At 45.4% G+C, this 18,007-nt stretch overlaps 1 protein-coding gene across 10 annotated transcripts in view; it reads right to left on the bottom strand.

The window, feature by feature from the left end:
- Pcbp3 (poly(rC) binding protein 3) overlaps positions 1 to 18,007 on the bottom strand; it is a 188,767-nt gene that overhangs the window by 124,932 nt on the left and 45,828 nt on the right. For 9 of the 10 annotated variants that reach the window (XM_060369310.1, XM_060369309.1, XM_060369311.1 and 6 more), the window contains exon 2: positions 5,140 to 5,246. The exons of the other annotated variant lie outside the window; for it this stretch is intronic. The gene's annotated coding sequence lies outside the window, so the exon portion shown is untranslated. The remainder of the gene's footprint in view (positions 1 to 5,139; positions 5,247 to 18,007) is intronic. 10 annotated transcript variants of the gene reach the window in all.

Below are 18,007 nucleotides of genomic sequence, written 5' to 3'. Positions count from 1 at the left end.
TTTCTCTTCTGCTCTATCCAGCATGAGCTACTAACCTTTTCAGTAGCCTGTTTTCTCTCTCATCACCAGAAGAAGAAAGCCCCACAGTGCTTTGTGTGCTCTGTGTCACAGGCGACATCCCACAACCTGGAAAACAGCTCCCAGAAGATGCTTGGTGGAAGCACATGCATAGAGGACGGGCAGACAGATGCCCAAGTGGGGGCCAACACGCAGGTCAAGGCCCTGTCCCTGGAGGACAGCATACTGAAGAAAAATGAGGGGACTATGGAGAGAGGTTTGCAGCGAGTCCCAGGACATGTGTGCCTCCACATTTGTGGGTATTCTCTCTCTATCTCTTAAAAAAAAATCACAGAATGAAGTAGACTTTTCAGATGAAAGGAATAGGTATTGTATCTAGCACCAGATAGCACCCAATAATTAAATGGGGAGAAACATAATCAGAACACACATGGGTCTGAGCAGATGCTCTCTGTCCAGGATTCAGCTGCTGCACCTGCAGAAAGCCAGTTGAGAGCTGCGCTTAAGGCAGCCATGTGGTACGAGCTGAGCTGGGTTCTTGCACTGGTTGGGGTTTGCACAGACACCTCTGCACTGATGTGAAGCCACCCACACACAACAGAATGTTTTCATCAGGACCGTATTTCTAAAACACAAACTACGCGGGCAAAAGAAAGCGTAAAGAGCTACATGCACCTTTTGGGAACTTGAGAATGGCAGTCATGCTATCTTCATGGGATCTTATCTATAACCTTCCTACTTTGGGGCATACAGTTTTCTAGCACACTGCAGTGTCCCAACAAAGCTCACGCACCAAGAGTAGGCATCTCTCTGGGTGTGGCTGTATCCCCTACGCCCCCCACCCCAGCCCAAAAGAAACAGTAACCTGCTAAGAAAGGGGATTTCTTCTAGACCCTTTGAGGTTCCAACCCAACACCAGATTGCCCCTGCTCTTGGTCTCTGGCCCCACTCGCTACCACAGCACTTCACCATACATCCAATATGCCTTTTCAGTGATGCATTTTCAGTGATGCAGCTAACATCTTCTGTGGGCTTTGTGTTCGTGTCACGGCAGGGTAGGACTGAGGCTCCTTCTGACACAGTATGGAGGTCTGGAGCCTTTCCCGTCAGGAGGGGATGAGCAAGTGGTACACGGGGACAGACAAGCACAGTGCGGGGCAACACTAGAGGACTGCCCTATGGGCAATTCTACAGCCCGCCACTCCAAAGGCCACATGGACGACTTGGGACTAGACAAAGTGTTCTATGAATGGACACATCCGGAAGTGTGGTGCTGACACACTGCTGGGTGGCATCTTTGCCAAATGTATCCGCAGGCGCTGAGATTTTCATGGATCCCCCCGAACTAAGCAGCCGCCGCGAGGACCTGACTTTAGGCCGAGGGCGACCTTGACTCCTGCGGATCTAGGGGCAGAGTGTCTCCTTACCACGCCTCCAACAGCAGAACAGACTTCTGCAGTGCCAACAAGATTCCAGGGGAGGACGAGCTGAGGCTTTCCGGGGTTTCTGCTGGGGGAGGACAGGCAATGGTGTTCTGACTCCATTCCCATCACAGGCTCACTGGTGCAATTACCATTTCTAAATAATTAGCACTCTGAGTCTCAGAGGAACAGAGAAGGAAATAGTTGGGGGTGAGCCTGTTTACTCCTCCAGCTCAAAAAATAGCATTGTGAGGACACTGTGCGGCCATGACGCATTTGCGGGGGCGGAAGGATGCGGACCTGAGAGGGCTCACGGAGGCAGGCCTGGCACCGCCCTGCACGGCCTTTCCCTCCCTGATATTCAGGGCTGAGAAACCCCTCCACGGAGAAGAAGTTCGGGCCTTCCACACACGTGCCCACATCTAGGGAGAAAGTACTTTCTTTGGTTTTGTTTTGTTTTCCTATTTATAATAGATCATACTTTAGGTAAGTGCAGGCATACATGTATGTACCCATGTTTCTTTTTTTTTTTAATATTTCATTCCATGTCTCAATCCACATGGGTAGATTTTATTTATGATAAACCTCCAGTGATTTATAAAGGAGTTTTTGACTTGTGTCAGAATGTGGACTTAGGTTAAAAATTGTCATCTCCTCACTTTTGCTTTCCCAGCTTTCTGAGTGGGTCATTACCAGACTCGGTCTATCTGCCCACTCACCAGCATTGCCTAAAAATACATCTGCTGGGTTTTCCAGACAACCTACCACATGGCAATCAGGGACAGAGAAGCCAGCTGTGCCCAGCCCGCCACCTACCCTCAGAGGCCAGCTGGCTCCCTGTACAGAAGTCCCTGCACAAACACAAGGCCATGCATTCACACCCTGCTCTCCGTAAGCATGGGCCATCGTAGGATGTATGCCTGTTCTGTATGTAGAGGCCTCGGGAGCTACAGGAAAGCACAAGAGATACATTTAAAAGTACCCCAATTCCCACACAGAGGTACTGACAGCAGCATGTTTTCTAAGTATTTTCTCATAATTCTATCTATTTTGAAACTCAGTGGCATCAACTCTTTGTGTATCCTCTCAGGATAATTTACTATAGATACACCTATGTAATAATTTTAACATACATCTTTTTAGCCTTTTCATGATATTTGTCGTGGCTCAAAGAAACCTGTCTATGAAAATCAAACATCTGTTAGTTGAGATTGCTTTATGCTTAGAAAAACGGTTCTATAAAGACTCAAAGACCAGGTTAGTAGTTACGTAATTATTCTCTAACAATAAAACATACGCTCTTTCTTCCATAAATGTAAAAGTAACGTGTGCCCATTGAGAAAAACTTGGACAGTTCAGAAATGTGTGAAACTAAGCAGCTCTGATCCCACCTCTAGAGACACCAGAAGCCTTTAGCAGTCCCTCTGTAGGTTTTTAAAACTCATAACCTCATGCACATATACCATACATGCATATACAGGACAGCTTTATGTTGTATTCGCTATTTTTTACACATGCTATTCGCATGCACCAGTGAACAGGGTGTATAGATCTTCATGTCACAAATCAGTTCTATGAAGACCAATTGCTATCTAGTATTCCACTGTACTACAGAAATACAATAACTGATTTATTTAATCATGTATTATTTGAGTATTTGATTGCCTCCAACTGTTCATTATTTAGGTTAATACTGTGAGTATTTTTCTGTACATACATTTAGCATTTCTCTGATTATATCCTAAAGGTAAATTCGGAAGGGTGGAAATTTCAAAGTCTATATATGTTTTTAAAGTTTCTCATACACATGAACAAGGAGCCCTCAGGAAATCTGATTTTTCACAGCCATCCTGGGACATAAGATGAGACTCTCAGGCTCTGTGCCTCACAGCCAAGACACAAGCATTACAAATGAACGGCGGGTTCAGCCTCACTCTACGCATGCTGGGAGCTGTGCTCCTGTTGCGAAACACTTGCTCAACATCTGACAAGAACAGGCATGAATGGAAGGAACTGATGAGACGTGAGGAGTGCAAAAGGAAAGTTACGCTCAAGGCCCAAATGTGGCTGAGTACAGTGTAGAGGAAAAGGGCAGAGATTCTCAAACTGGAATTCTTTTTTAAATGGATCTACACATGGTAACATCGGGGCAGGGATGAAAATCACTGTGAACTCAGTATACAAAGCTCTGCCTCCAATTCTCACCAAAGTTGGTCTCCAGAAATATTCAGGAACATGCCTGAGCCCAAGAGTTCAGGCTCTAATACCACTCTCTACCATATTGAAGGGGAGGGTCATGTTGAAGGGGAAGATGCCCTCAAATGCCTGAAGCTACCACAAAGCTCAAAGGGGCCCAGCATGCAAGAGTATAAGATCTATCTCAACTCTGAAACAGCTCAGACTAAACTCCAGGTCTAAATCCTCTCAGAATGTGCAACTATGTCGTCTAGCTCACGTTGGCTGATCTCCATGTGCAGCCTGCGTTCTAACAATCATATACAACTTTTGGGCCACTCAAGTTGCCTTTACATCAAAAATACAAAAGGCAGCAAGTGAGGCCCTACAAGGGTAGTTGCAAAGGTGATGTAAGCCAGTATCTATTTCCAAAGATCTAAATCCAGCCATAAATTTTGTGACCACTACATTTTTGCGTGGCTTCACTGTCAACATACTTAAGAGAATAATTCACTAGGTGATATGAATTTTAGATTAGTGTGTATGTAACCTCTTGAATCTTAAAGCACACACAGTAGTGAGTGTCCCAGTACTCTCAGATATTAAAAGCCTTTGCCACTTCTCACCACTCATTTGCCAAACTGTAGGTGCTGTGCCTGATGACCACCTGACTTACAAGTTACCACTTCCTTTCACCGGCCTTTGAACTTCGGCCTGTGGTAAGCTGGACCTTAGAAACCTGGCCCTTTTTTAGCTCCCACATGTAGGGTCATGACTAGGGCACTCACAATGAAAACATCTGTCCAAAGTCTCTGATTCAAGAGTACAGATGTCCTTATTCCTTACTTAGCTCCAGGCCTACCCCAAGCCCCCATGCGATAGCAGCTCCAGCTGCTCCCACCTGGGCTGTGGATAGATGCCGAGGGTTTTTTTCCTTGGCATCAACGACAGGCCCGGACCCAAGGGACAACTGACCTTGCTCATCTAGAGATAACGCAGACACCCCTGGTCTCCACACTCTGAACACGGTGCCCAATGCACCTTCTCTTACGGCCTCCCTGGGAGGAACATGGCTCCAGACTCCCTAGAAGTTCTGGAAATAGTGGGCTCTCCACTGCATCCACAGGGTTTCCATTTCCTCAGCTTCTTAGGATGTATAGTGTAGTCCTACACTACATTTTTCTTTCATTTTTCTTCCAAAATATACCAGCCAACTATACGACTCCTCTCCTTGTGATGTTTATAAGCAAGTATAATCCATTTCCATAAAACGCCTTATAGGAATCACATCCTTTTCATTAATTCTTAAGTATAAACTATGCAAGTGGCTAAGACCAGTGGGAGAAGAAGAGTAATAATCACTTTCAGCACTCTCTCTTCCATATAAACAAAGATAATTCTTCCCAATTAACTGTTTGAGAACTCTGGAAATAAAACGTTGGAGGACTCCAAGAGTCATTTATTCAAGAAAAACAACTTGATAATGTTAAGACCAGCATGTGGTAAGAAGGCAGTTTTAACTCACCCTATTCTCATCCCCTTTCCAGCTTCACCAAGAACTCAGGGCCAGGAGCCAGCAGCCAGCAGCCAGCTACCGGAGGGCAGGGCAGGGGTTCACCGCAGCAAAAACGCCTGCATTTGACAAAGAAGAATCAAAACTTAGTGAGCAAAGGTCGGCCTCCAAAAACTAAAAAAGGAGAGAAAATTCAATCCAATACAATCATAAGGAACAGGAAATATAAGAATAAAAAGTAAGTGAAAGGACAAGTAAAGAGATTGAATTGGAAAAACCTTTTTCCAAATAAATTCTGCCAAATGTTAAAAAAAAAAAAAAAAAAAAAAAAAAGAATATCAGTTCTTCAGCAACCCTTTGACGGAACATGAGACAAGGATGTCATCCCATTCCATTGTAGGATGTTTTATGAGGGCAGCAATAGTCTGACACCAAAACCATACAAAACCTCACAGAAGCCTGACTGACACACACACACACACACACACACACACACACACCAAAATACTAGCAAACTAAATCCACAAATACATAAAAAGATTATTCAGCATGACCAAGTGAAATTTATCCAAAAGCCGAGGTTTAACATTCAAAATGTAAGCAGAGTCACAGGAGTGGTGGTGCATACCTCGCAGCCTCAGGACTTGGGGGCAGAGGTAGCGGCAAGAAGATTTCAGCTTCAAGGGCAGTGTGGGGTACAGAACCGAAAACTCATCCTGATACCCGAGGGACAGTTCAGTGACGGAGCACAGTAATCTATCACACTAATACTGTGGAGAGAATGTGTATTCCCATTTATAATTTCTATTCCTAGCCATTCTTTTTTTTTTTTTTTTTCTACTTTCTGTTAGCTTTCTTACTTGGAAACATCAACTTTCAACTTTTATCTTAACTTAAAACACTTATCTTTAAAGATATCAATTTCCTTCTGAGTGCTACACATTCTATAACTCTTATTTAGCCTGTTAATCATTCGATCCTTGAAACTTCTACTGTGACTTACTTAATTTGAATGGTTTTTAATTATTTTTTCAAATGTCAAACACATAGGCTTTCCTTCTCTGTGATTTCATTATTATTTCTCACTTAACTCTTTTGATCAAAGAACATGGCCTAAATGAGATTTACTTTATTAGCAAATATAAGTACAGATTTTATATATGACCATGTGCCTGACCCTGATATGTGTCACTAAAACTTTTAATAGTATTTTTATGTGTGTGAATGTGATCTACCAGTTACTAAAAAAGGAATACTGTAATAGCTTACGTGATTGCATATTTATCAATTTTTCCTTCTTAGTCAGCCAAATCCCCTCTGTGATGTTTAGGTATTACTTATGTATGTAAGCACTCTATGTATTCTGAGGTTTAGTTATTAGATACAGCGATGTGCTTCCTAACGATGCATCAGTCAATGACAGACCACAGCAGTCCCATCAAAGTATAATGGAGCTGAGCCAGGAGAGAATTGCTCGAGCCTGAGATTTCAAGGTCAGCCTGAGAAACCCAGTAAAAAATAAATTATGAAAGAACTGAAAAAGCCCCACTTCCCAGTGGTAGAGCAGCCACTGTAAGGCCACAGCGCACTGCCTTCCTCATGTGTCACGATCTGGGATAGACAAACTCACTGTAGCGCCAGTCACAGAAAACCACAGCACGACTGTATACAGTATCTAAAACTTCATAATGACAATGGCCCGTGCTTCCTGTACTATACCTTCATCATCTTTTTCATGTATACTGTTTCCACTTGGGAAAGAAAGAGTTTACTGTAATGCAACCTCAAACTGGCCTTTCAGGGGGTATTCCAGAAGAAGAAACGGTTACCACAGGGGATGACATCTCCAAGTACGTCATCTGCCTTTAAGACCTTCCAGTGAATCAAGATCTAGAACAGTCGTTCTCGAGCACTAGTCCACAGCCGCTTTGAGGGTCACCTGGATACCCTGCACATCAGATATTCACATTACAACTCTGAACAAAATTACAGTTATGAAGTAGCAATAAAATAATTTTACGGTTGGGGTCACCACATCACGAGGAACTGTATTAAAGGATGGCAGCGTTAGGAAGGTTGAGAGGTACTGATGAAGAGGTAGAAGACAGTAACACTGATGACCATGGCTACTGAAGGCCTAGGCTAATGCGAATGTCTGTTTTCATGGTTTGCTTTAACACCTTCTTTATTTTTTCAAAAGCTCCAAGGGCTTTCGAGTGGGAGATGAGTGCAATTACTGCTGAAGAAAGAACTTTGGGAAAGGCAGTACATCGGGAGCATGTGCACTGCCCTCACAGGGACGAGAAACATCAGCATCTCCCTAGCCACCAGAACAAAAGCAAGCAACTTCTGACCAAGTGGCTGTGTGCCATCAGACAGCAGGGCCCCCTCCTGAAGCTCACAAGGAGAACGCTCAAGTCTGCCACTAGGCAGGAAAGGTCTAGTTGGTTCCAGTTATAGCCTGGGTGTAAAATGTTCCCTACAGGCTTTCAGGTTTGAACACCTGGTCCCCAGCTGGCAGCATTTGGAGGAAAGGTAGAACTTTGGGGATGTGAGGCTTAGCTGTGATAAGTAGAACTCTAAGAAGGGGTTAGGACTTAGTAATTACAACTAGCCCCACTTCCTGTCCTATCTCTTGGTCTGCTTAGCTATGAGGAGTCCCCACAGCAAGCTCCTGCCATCATAAAGCTGGCTCCGCCATGCCTTCCCCATATGATGGACTGTGCTTTGCTTTCTGTTATTGTAATAAAACACTGACCAAAAGCAACTTGGGGAAGGAAAGGATTTCTTTAGCTTACTCTTCCAGGTCACAGTCCATCCTTGAGGGAAGTTAAGGTGGGAGCTCAAGCAGGAACTGAAGCAGAAACCAGAGAAATGCTACTGACTGGCTTGCTCCCAGGTTCATGTTCAGCTACCTTCTTCCGTAGTTCAGGCATGCCTGCCAAGGGATAGCGCCACCCACAGCAATCAGCAACAGAGAAAACATCCCACAGGTAAGCCCAGAGGCCAATCTGACGAAAGAAATTCTTCAACTGAGGGTCCCTCTTCCCCAGTGTGTGATGTGGACAACAATTAGCCATCACAACTGTATGCCTTCAGACTAGGAACCAAAATAACTCTTTCTACAAGTAAATTACTTTAGCGTGGTATTTTTAATCACAGGAACTGTAATGGTTACTATTGTCTGTCAACTTGACAGAATCTAGAATCACCTAGGAGAGTCCAGGCACATCTAAGAAAGATTACCTTGAGGTTAGTCTTTGACCATGTCATTTGGGATTAACTTGATTATACTAATTGAGGTGGGAACTTACCCTAAAAATGGGCAGCACCATTCTTTGGGGTTTGGTCCTGGATAGCACAAAAGAGGAGAATGCTGGCTGGGCATGGCAGTATTCCCCATCCTGACCGCAGGGGCAATGCCTCCAGCTCTCCACATGATAGATGGTACTCTTAAACTGCAAGCCAAAACAAATTCTTCATTCTTTAAGCGGCTTTTGCCAAGTATTTTTTTATGTGTAGGTCTGTACACCACGTATGTGCCTTGTGCCCATACAGGCCAGAAGAGGGCAACAGATTTTCTAGAAAGAGAGCTACAGGCCGCTGTGAGCTGCAATTCGGGTGCTGGGACTCCGGCCCTGGTTCTCTGGAAGTGTAGCCAGTGCTCTTAACCTCGGAGCTGTCTCTCCAGCCCTGTTGTCGGAGTACTTTATCATGGCAACAGGAAAAGTAACTATGACAGCATTGCAAAATAGAACTAACAGAGCTCATCAGGAGAAGTCTCTCAAGAGGAGCTGTTGAATCAGATTTACAAAGGAATCAAGCCTACATCTCCAGTGAACCCCAGAGAACCCCAGTGAAGCTGACAGTCACATGCCACAGGGCTGAACATCTCCATCCCATCCTTCTGGGTGCTGCTGTGAAAATAAGGCCCCAGGGGCCTATTTGAGATGGCAAAGTGACGGTTGCTACCCTAAGAAGATGGCTACCCAGTGCACACTCCCAGCTCAAGCATGCAGACCACAGCCTCCTGACAGGCAGCAGAGCAAGCAGGAAGTCAGAGGTGCAGGTACATCTCCAGGGGGTCACATGGTGTAAGAAGAGGAGCCAGTTTCATAGACGGCTTTAATACAAGGTTAGGTGAACTCCTCCACCCTTATAAGGGGCAAAGGCAAGCATGGCTTCCTCCCGAGTAAAGCAGAACTATGTAGAAGACAAGGTTGTTGGCATGTGGACAGAACCAGGCATATAGTCTTCTGAAGGGCAAACTTGGCAGGTGGAAACCAAGAGCAAGGTTAGAGGCTCCAGCCCAGCCTGGATGGAGCACAGATCAAACTATAGAGACACATGGTCAGCAGGCTGTAGAAGCAGGCTGCAAACCAATGCCAGAGATAAGGAAAGTAAGGCCAAGGTACTAGCCAACGGGGCTTTGCTGTGAATGATCAAAGGAAACCAAGTTCAATGTCAGAGCAATAGTAGCATGCTGAAATCTGGGACTACAGAACTATTATAGTCTAAATAGCAATTCACACCCTCAAATTCACCTGGCCTAGCCTACATGTACACTTCACTGCAAAGGCTCAACGGCATGCCATAAATTATGGAGTAGAAGCAACCTCATTAGAATTGTGTAATCATAATTATTGTAGGAATGTAGACCTCAAGAGCAAATCAAGCTAACTGACCACAGACCACTGTTTATACTGTCAGTAGGAGACTCAGAGACAAGATATCTTTGGGAAGAGAGAGGCCCAAGAGAATCAGTTTTCCAAACTAGTTCACCAGATAAAAACCCAGAAAAATCAGGGAGCTGCACATTAAAACAATGAGCTATAACCTCATACCTATGAGAATTAAAATGAAAGGAACTAACAATACCAAACTCTGACAAAGATGTAGGGACGCTCAGCATGTGGGTGCAGGAGGGAAGCAAGACAGGATGGTGGAACCACTCCCAAAGACAGGTAGGCAGTTCCCTAAAACTAAACACACTCTGCCCATAGCTCCCCGCCAATACGCTACCTGAAATAACCCCCAAATAAGATGGAAACCTACCTTCACATAAAGACCTGTACACAAACTTTAAGAGTGGCTTGATTTTTATTATAAAAAACTGAAGCAACCAAGATATCTTTCATTAGGCGAATGGGAAAGCAAGAGGGCACATTCATAGAATCTTATTCTGCAATAAAAAGACGTGAGCTGACAAGCTATGAAGATAGAGATGATTCACAAATACATGTGTGCCACAGTGAAAAAAGCCCATTTGGAAAAGTTACATTTTGTGCGGCTCCAGCAATATAACATTCTGGAACAAGCAGAGTAAGCTGGGAAACAGATCAGTAGTTACCCATGACTGAGGAGGCGAGGTGGACAGGTGGAGCACAAGAAATTTTTAGGGCAGCAAAACTGTCCTGTGTGATACTATGATGACAGCTATAAAGATACAAAGCAATTAGCAAATTCTTATAGAACTTTACAGCATTAAATGTAAACCTGATTGCATGAATTTTTTTATAGGAATAATCTAGAACATTGGGACAATCCCAAGACAGGATGCAGAATTTGACAGTACAGTCTTAACCACCACAAAAATAGTAAAACTTCTCACTAAATGTGTGGGCAAACGGTGCTCTCTAACTCATTCTGGAGCTGCCCTGTCTGTTAGGCACAAGGTGAAATTAAGTCCATACAAGCACTGTGTTCTGGCTTGTAAGGCTGTCTCTTGAGGAAACGAGTTAACAGTTCCTGCACTTTACAGATCTGCTGAGCGGAACAGCAGGGAATGACTAACAGTGGGAAGCAGGTGCTTCACTGTTGCCTGCAGGGGTTACTCTTGACAAGCGAGAGAAGAGGCTATGATGATCCACTGACAAAGGGCAAAAGTTAGAGGCTGGGAGAGGCATACTGACTTCTTTTTCTATTTGCTAATAAAAAGAAACAAGGATTCCTTAGAGATGTGAAATGATCCCAGGACAGGGGCAGGAAATAAACAAAGCGCGTCTTGAACATAAAACCTAGCAAGGAAAAAGTCCTTAACAACACACACACATACATACACACACATACATACTCACACATACACACAGATATACACACACACACAATGATGAGTGTATAGTAAAAAGATACAGAAGTCAAGAAAAGGACCTCCCAAAGTCCAAAGTTGAAATAAACTAAAAATAAAGTAGCATAAAACAACCATAAGCCAAAGCATAAAATAAACAACTTTATACCAATAAATAGGAGAGAACAGACAAATCCCCAAGGGTAACTGCAAATCGTGCGTAAAGCTTGTCTGTTCTCAGTGAAGTACACCTCTCCCTAAGTGCTCCCTGCTCACAGTGACTTTTCCCCCAACGCTATGGCACAAAGAAGAGAAACAGTCACTGTGCTGGACAGCCTGGACACATCCCCAGCACGGGTCCAGGTCCACAATTCAGTGCTAAGTTGAGCTGACTGTGTGCTTCCTCAGATGTGAAAAATAGTGTTCTTCCGTGATCTTCTTTCCCAACACCCAGGACCCTGGGTCAACACAATGGACCCCAGCAGGTGTCAGTGAAGAACATTCCGGAAAAAAAAAAGTCAAGGGCATCAAACAGGACAATGAGGGCTAGAGGAAAGGGCGCAAGAGCACTCAATAGCACTGCTGTTTTTTCCAGAGGACCTAGGTTCCATCCCCACAAGCCATATGGTGGCTCACAACAGTTCCAGGGACCCAACTGATGTCTTCTGCAGGCATTGAGCTCACATGGAACACAGACATAAATGCAGGTAAAACACCCACTCACATAAAAAAGTGTGTGTGTGTGTGTGTGTGTGTGTGTGTGTGTGTGTGTGTGTCTTTTAAGAACAACAAAAAAGGAAAGTGTGAGAAGCCATAGCCTCCACGATGGAGATGAGGATCTGTAATGTGTCCCCTGAATAGAATCTTAGAAGAGAAAAGGACAAGAGAAAGAAACTGAGGAACCCTGAAGAACAGAATTTAGTAGCAGTGCCTCTGTGGTAGTGGTAACCAGGACAAGCATCCCTTGCCAATGTCAAATGACGAGCTCCATGTGAGGTGTAGAGAGATTCTCTATGTCATCTTCACAATTGGTCTAGAAACCTAAAACTCTAAAATAACACATTAAAAGGGGGGGGGGGGAGGGGAACAGCATTAAAGAAAAAAACTCTGGTCAAAGTCTACTCCTAGAGGGAAAATGCAACTTTTTCCCAGCAGTATTAATCCTGAAAATCTGCCAAAGATGACAGGGCAAAGGTGTCTCCAAGTGGAGGCCAAGCGGCAGAACAACACAGAGCTATTATATTAGAGTAACTGGGTGTATTTAAGAAGCAGTATTTTCCTTGCTGTAAGTGTGGGGTGGGCTTGATCCTAAAAGAAGGAAAGCATACAATGACTGACTCAGAAGTATTCCTCAATTCCAGTGCTGACTATTCAGCTTAGGGCACTGAATAATCAAAGAGAGAGGGGGAAGCATGAAAACTCTTCATGTCAGTGGGTCACTAGCTCGTGAAGCCCCACTTGGTGAGCACCTGCCACGCCTGGCATCTTCTGTGCACTGCTGTACTCCTCACACCAACTCAGCACCTCTGGGACCACTCTTTCCTTTTCACGGATTTGGAAATGAAGGTCCAAAGAGGCTAAGTAGTTTGTATAAAAATTTCTTATCTGGCGCAAGGCAGCCAGTCTTTGAAATTATGCTTCCTGGGTCAAGGTTCCATACTCCATCCTGAGGGTCCCTCTGCCTACGGCTACACTGCTGAAGACATGCCCACGGGACTTGCAGCACGGCCACACCCATCCACAAGCCGAGCTCTCTAAACAATGGACATTTCCGAGAGTAGTGCAAAAACCCCCGTAGGGACAAAGGGTTCTTCCTACCAGAGAAAGATCAGGCGGCGTCTTGAGTCTGTCTTGAAACATGGCCAGGGCCTAAAAGCTTCCAGAGCCACATGAGTCACACCCATCAATATGCATTAGCTCCTGGACAGTGCTCCTCTGAGCCAGGGAGGGATTAACCCTTTTCGCTATCAAACTCTCCCTGCCACATGCTACACTGGCTGGTTTTCCTTACTCTAGTTCAAGGACACACTGATTCCATTCACAATGTATGTTAAGGTAAGCTATGTTTCACACAGGATCCCTCCACTTAATTTCTTAAACATGTGAGGTTCTGAAACCGCTTAAAAAAAAAGAAGTCCTAGTGTCCAAACCTTGGGTGCTGGCCTTCCTGGCCTCTTGGTTAACACTGCATCCCAAATACATCCCACAAGCAACGTAATCTGGACAAGACTTTTAAAAGCCATCAGATTCCCTCTGCAACCCCTCCCCAGCCACACCTCCCCACACACACACACCAGATAGCCCATAAGCTTCAGGATGCCCTCAGGATGACCAGAACATGACTCATCCGCTTGGTGAGGCAGGCTGCTGCAAGCCAGCCTGCCACACACACAGCACCCACACTGTGACCCTAAATATGCTCCTTTCCCCAGGACCAGTCTAAAACTCTTTTCAAACATCAGGCCCTTAAGCAGCATTGCTCATAGAACCATAGGAGGAAGCATGGAGAATGAGCAGGGTCAGGCTTCTTTCTCTGAGCCCGGCTCACCTTCTCGGTCCTGTCATTTCCAGTAAATAGGGGCTTGGAAGTCAGAGATGCCCAAGGAAAATCATGACCCAGTGTGTTGGCCCAGTCTTAGTCACTTTAAGCCTCAATGCCCATCTTACCTGTGAGCACCCAGCTGCCCAGTCCGGGATGCAGGAGCAGGATTTGGATGGCACTGGGTTGAGGCTGGGGCTCTGGACCTAAGCAGATGCTTCAGCACAGAGGCTCCTGACACTTCCCCATCTATACCCTCCCCCCTCACAGGAGCCTAACAGCAAGCAGGCAGCACGTGGGAAAGCAGGACTTTCCCCTCCCTCAGAGCCTCCACTGCACTTGGATGTCATGATCCTAATGACACAACCTATACTTGGCAGCCACCCTCTGGAGCAAATCTGATTATACCTGCAGTGGATCATGTGTCTGGGCCAGAGCCTCTCTGGCATGGACAGAAAAAAAAAAAAAAAAAGCAGACTCCCAACCCTCATATCTACTGGCTCTAAATTTGGATTTTTACAATTCAGAAGAGCTGGAACGATGGCTCAGAAAGTACAAGTGCTGACTGCTCTATCAGAGGACTTGAGTTCAATTCCCAGCACCAACACAGGAGCTGACAACCATCTGTAACTCCAGTTCTAGGGGATCCAACACCTTCTACCTCCACAGACAATGCATGCATGTAATGCACAGACATACATGCAGACAAAATATGTATGCATATAAAATAAAACTTGGTAGAGTTTTGTACATATTAAGCTTGAGAAGCTCTGACGTCTGAAGATTAAAAAAAAATAAAATAAAATAAAACACACATTCCTTTCTGGGGCTTCTATCAGACTCAGTGTCCTGATCTTCAGATGAGGGTCCACTCCTTGCTTGCCTTTCCTCCTCCTTCCTTCCTCCATCTTTCCTCCCTCCATTCATCCATCCTCTTTTCTTCCTCCCTCTTCCCTCCCCTTCCTTCTTACAGCAAGGAATGTGCATTCAGTTACCAAAGTGAGCGGGGGTGAGCCTCAGAGCTAGCACAGAGGCTTCGAAGACAATCAGACAAGCTGCCCTGGCCTCACGGCCGTACGAGCCTCCACCCATGTCTTAGCTGCACCTTCAGCATGTCCTAAGCAGACTACTCATGCCACTCGGAATCTATGCTCACTGGACATAGTATTTGCTGATGAAGCCAAAACCATGCTCATTCTATAGCATTTACAGGTTCAGAGAAGGGACAGAAGGCTACATAAAGAGGGATAAGTAGGAAGAGAAAGGAACAGAGAGTGTTAGTGAAGAAGTGGGGAGACCAGAGAGGCAGGAAAAGCAAAGCCTGCACTGTTCAGAGAATATGTTCAAGACTGTGCCCTAGAGATCAGTGGCTTGAAGACGCAGGCAGGGCAGACAGAGTTGCCAACGCTCTCAGGTGCAAAGGTCATGGGTCATACCAGTGGCTCTGAAAGGAGGTGGCTATAAGCCCCAGAGATTCTGCTTTCCAGGCTGGAGAGCACAGCAGAACCCCCTCCCCCCCCCCCCCCCCCCGTAGCTTTTCTGCTCCAGGAAAAGAAAAGGCTTGTTTAGGTCCGCTGCAGCCGGTATTTCTGCAGCCACCGGCAAGGTAGATCTCTAAACACAGAGACTGTGTTGGCAACTTAGTGCCTGCGTGGTGGCAGTCTACCATACATACAAGTAAGGGTCCTTTCCAACACCAAATGTCACAATGACACCAATGCCCACTGGGCATGCTTTGTGCTCTCAGTCCTAGGTGAATTCGGTTAAGGACACTATGGCCAACTCAATATCTTACTTCTGCCTTGGTCAGAAAGTAAGACAAAGGTCGGTAAGGTATGGCTAACAAGCTGTTTTTGTGTGGCCTATAATTAAGAATGGTTTCTAGGTTTTAAAAAGTTGAAGGGGGGAAAACAATAGATGAGCCCACATGTGACCACACAAAAACATATGCAGATCCCTGTCCTCTGTAGCCCCACCAGACGTCTTCCGTAGAGGTCGCTTTCCCTATAAACCAGTACTAGAAAACCCTAGAAATGCCTTAAAAAGTGAAGTTTCAGTAGAAGTATCCTGTCAGTTATCCCAAGAATCTCAAAAAACAAACAAACAAACAAAACCCAACCATTAGCTGTTGGTCCCTAAGGAACAGCTAGAGGTCCTTGTCTCCATGCACACTGAGGATGATACAGCCAAGTAGGTTCCAAAAGTGCAAAGGTCTCTGTGCAGTCCAGTTTCTGAGCTGGTAAGGAGTACTGATATTTTGTCTCACCTTCAAATCACCCGCTGTACCCAACCATCTAGTCTGGGTCCTGCAGTGACCCGACAAGGAGACCTCTACTCATTAGGATAAAGCCCTGAGCTCGAGGGCGTTTCCAGGGTAAGTAAGTATAAAGAGCAACATTAGAAGAAACACAGGAAGGAGCCATGCTTTCAGGAAGCAGCCTGAGCTCACCCACACCCCTGCCCACACTGTACAAAGCAGCAGCTGAGTGCTCACAGGGGCCCTTGCCTGAGAGCTCTCCTCACACCAGTGCTCCGAAGCAAAAAGATGCAGGCACTGACAGCTTGGTGGAGGTTAACTAGAGACCAGGTTCCAGAAATCAACGGTGTTAGCATCTGGTTATCTTCAAACCCAATCACGGTAATGTATCCAGCAGACAGCGGCTCTCCGTGCTGTACGGCTGCACTATATCACACCCCTTTGTAGGTCATTTGGCTCACAAAATTGATTTAGGAGAGATTATTCAATTCCATTGTACATTTCATGTTTTGGGACCGTGCCAGCAGCAACTGCGGTTCTTCCATAGGTCGGGAAGCCGTGGACGAGGCGATCCCTTACCACTGTAAATGGAACTCCATATTCCTCTTATGAATTTCCTGTCAATCTTCAAATTACTTCAGATACGATTGCCCTTCATTGGAGACAGTGTTTCATGTCTCCATGCCTGCCTGCATCTTTCCCCTATCCCATTACCTCCTCCAGGGCACCCAGCACTCTCTCAGATCTCTTTGCGGTGTCTGTCTAGGGGACAGTGACAGCAGTAGGAGGGGCACTTCCGGCAGCCTCTCCTCTGCAGCCAGATCGTCCACCACACACACACACACACACACACATGCACACAAAACCAACTCATTTATCTTACATTTGTAAAAATTTCCACTTCAAGGGGTCCAGCAAGATGACTCAGCAATAAAAAGCACATGCCGCTAAGCCTGGCAATCTGAGTTCAGTCTTCTTGAGCCCACATGATGGATGGAGAGAAATTATTTCCACAAGTTGTCCTGTAATCACATAGCAAATACTGGTCCAACAGCCACAGATTCTGAGTGGCATGAAGAAGCCTCTTAGTACTCAGGTTAAATATCATGTGTGCCATGATATGGACACACACATCATAAACAAATATTTTTTAAAAAGAGTTTTTAAAGTGTATATAAAAGTCCTCCTTCAGAGGCTCAGAGAGAGACAGATGCAGAAAAGACAGACAGACGAAAAAAGAAGAGCTGTGTGGGGAAAAGAATGAGACCAGCATGAGGAGGAATGGAGACGAGAAAGGCAATGGCAAGCAGGTTAAATATGGGCAAAGTACAACAATAAACATATATTAAAAATCATTAGGATACCCGTTATTATGGATGCTGACTCCAAAAAATTAATACAAAATTACCTCATGGGGAAAAAAATTCCTGCATTCGTCCTACTTTCCTCACTAAGCACCACCCATTTCCTCTCTTGTGTGTGGTCAGGTATGCATATCATTCATGCACGCTATTGGGTGTGCTTACCTTTGTGCGCCTGTGGAGGCCAGGGGTTGAGATGTCCTCCATTGCTTCTCCACCTTATTTTTTGAAGCAGCGTCTCTCACCTAACCTGAAGGTCACTGTTTGGGCTAGAAAGGTTGGCCAGCAAGCCCCAGGCATCCTCCTGCTCCCCACAATGGTGGGATTATATAGGCATGCTCTCCCAGCTTACTTGTGGGTGTGGGAGAATCGAACTCAGGTCTCATACTTGCATAGCAATCCCTTTACCCAGTAAGCCATTTCCCAGGCCCTCCTACCTCTTCTCTGCCGGAAAACTATGAGCTGCGTTAACCCTCAGTATGGTTATCGGCACTGTCACAAGCTGCCCTCCCTTCTTCCAAACTTGCTTCGCCTAGAGCAAGCCTGACCCTCACCAGGCCCCCAGAAACGCCACACTTCCAAGGCCAGTGCCTCCAAAGTTTGATATGTTCTTGTCCTGGGTGTTGGTTCCTGTATTCCCTGTCTATCCGGCAAGT

Source organism: Meriones unguiculatus, chromosome 16 (genome assembly GCF_030254825.1).
Source record: "Meriones unguiculatus strain TT.TT164.6M chromosome 16, Bangor_MerUng_6.1, whole genome shotgun sequence".
NCBI lineage: Eukaryota > Metazoa > Chordata > Mammalia > Rodentia > Muridae > Meriones > Meriones unguiculatus.
Note: the sequence above shows the minus strand (reverse complement) of the source record. Positions and strands in the feature narration are given on the sequence as shown.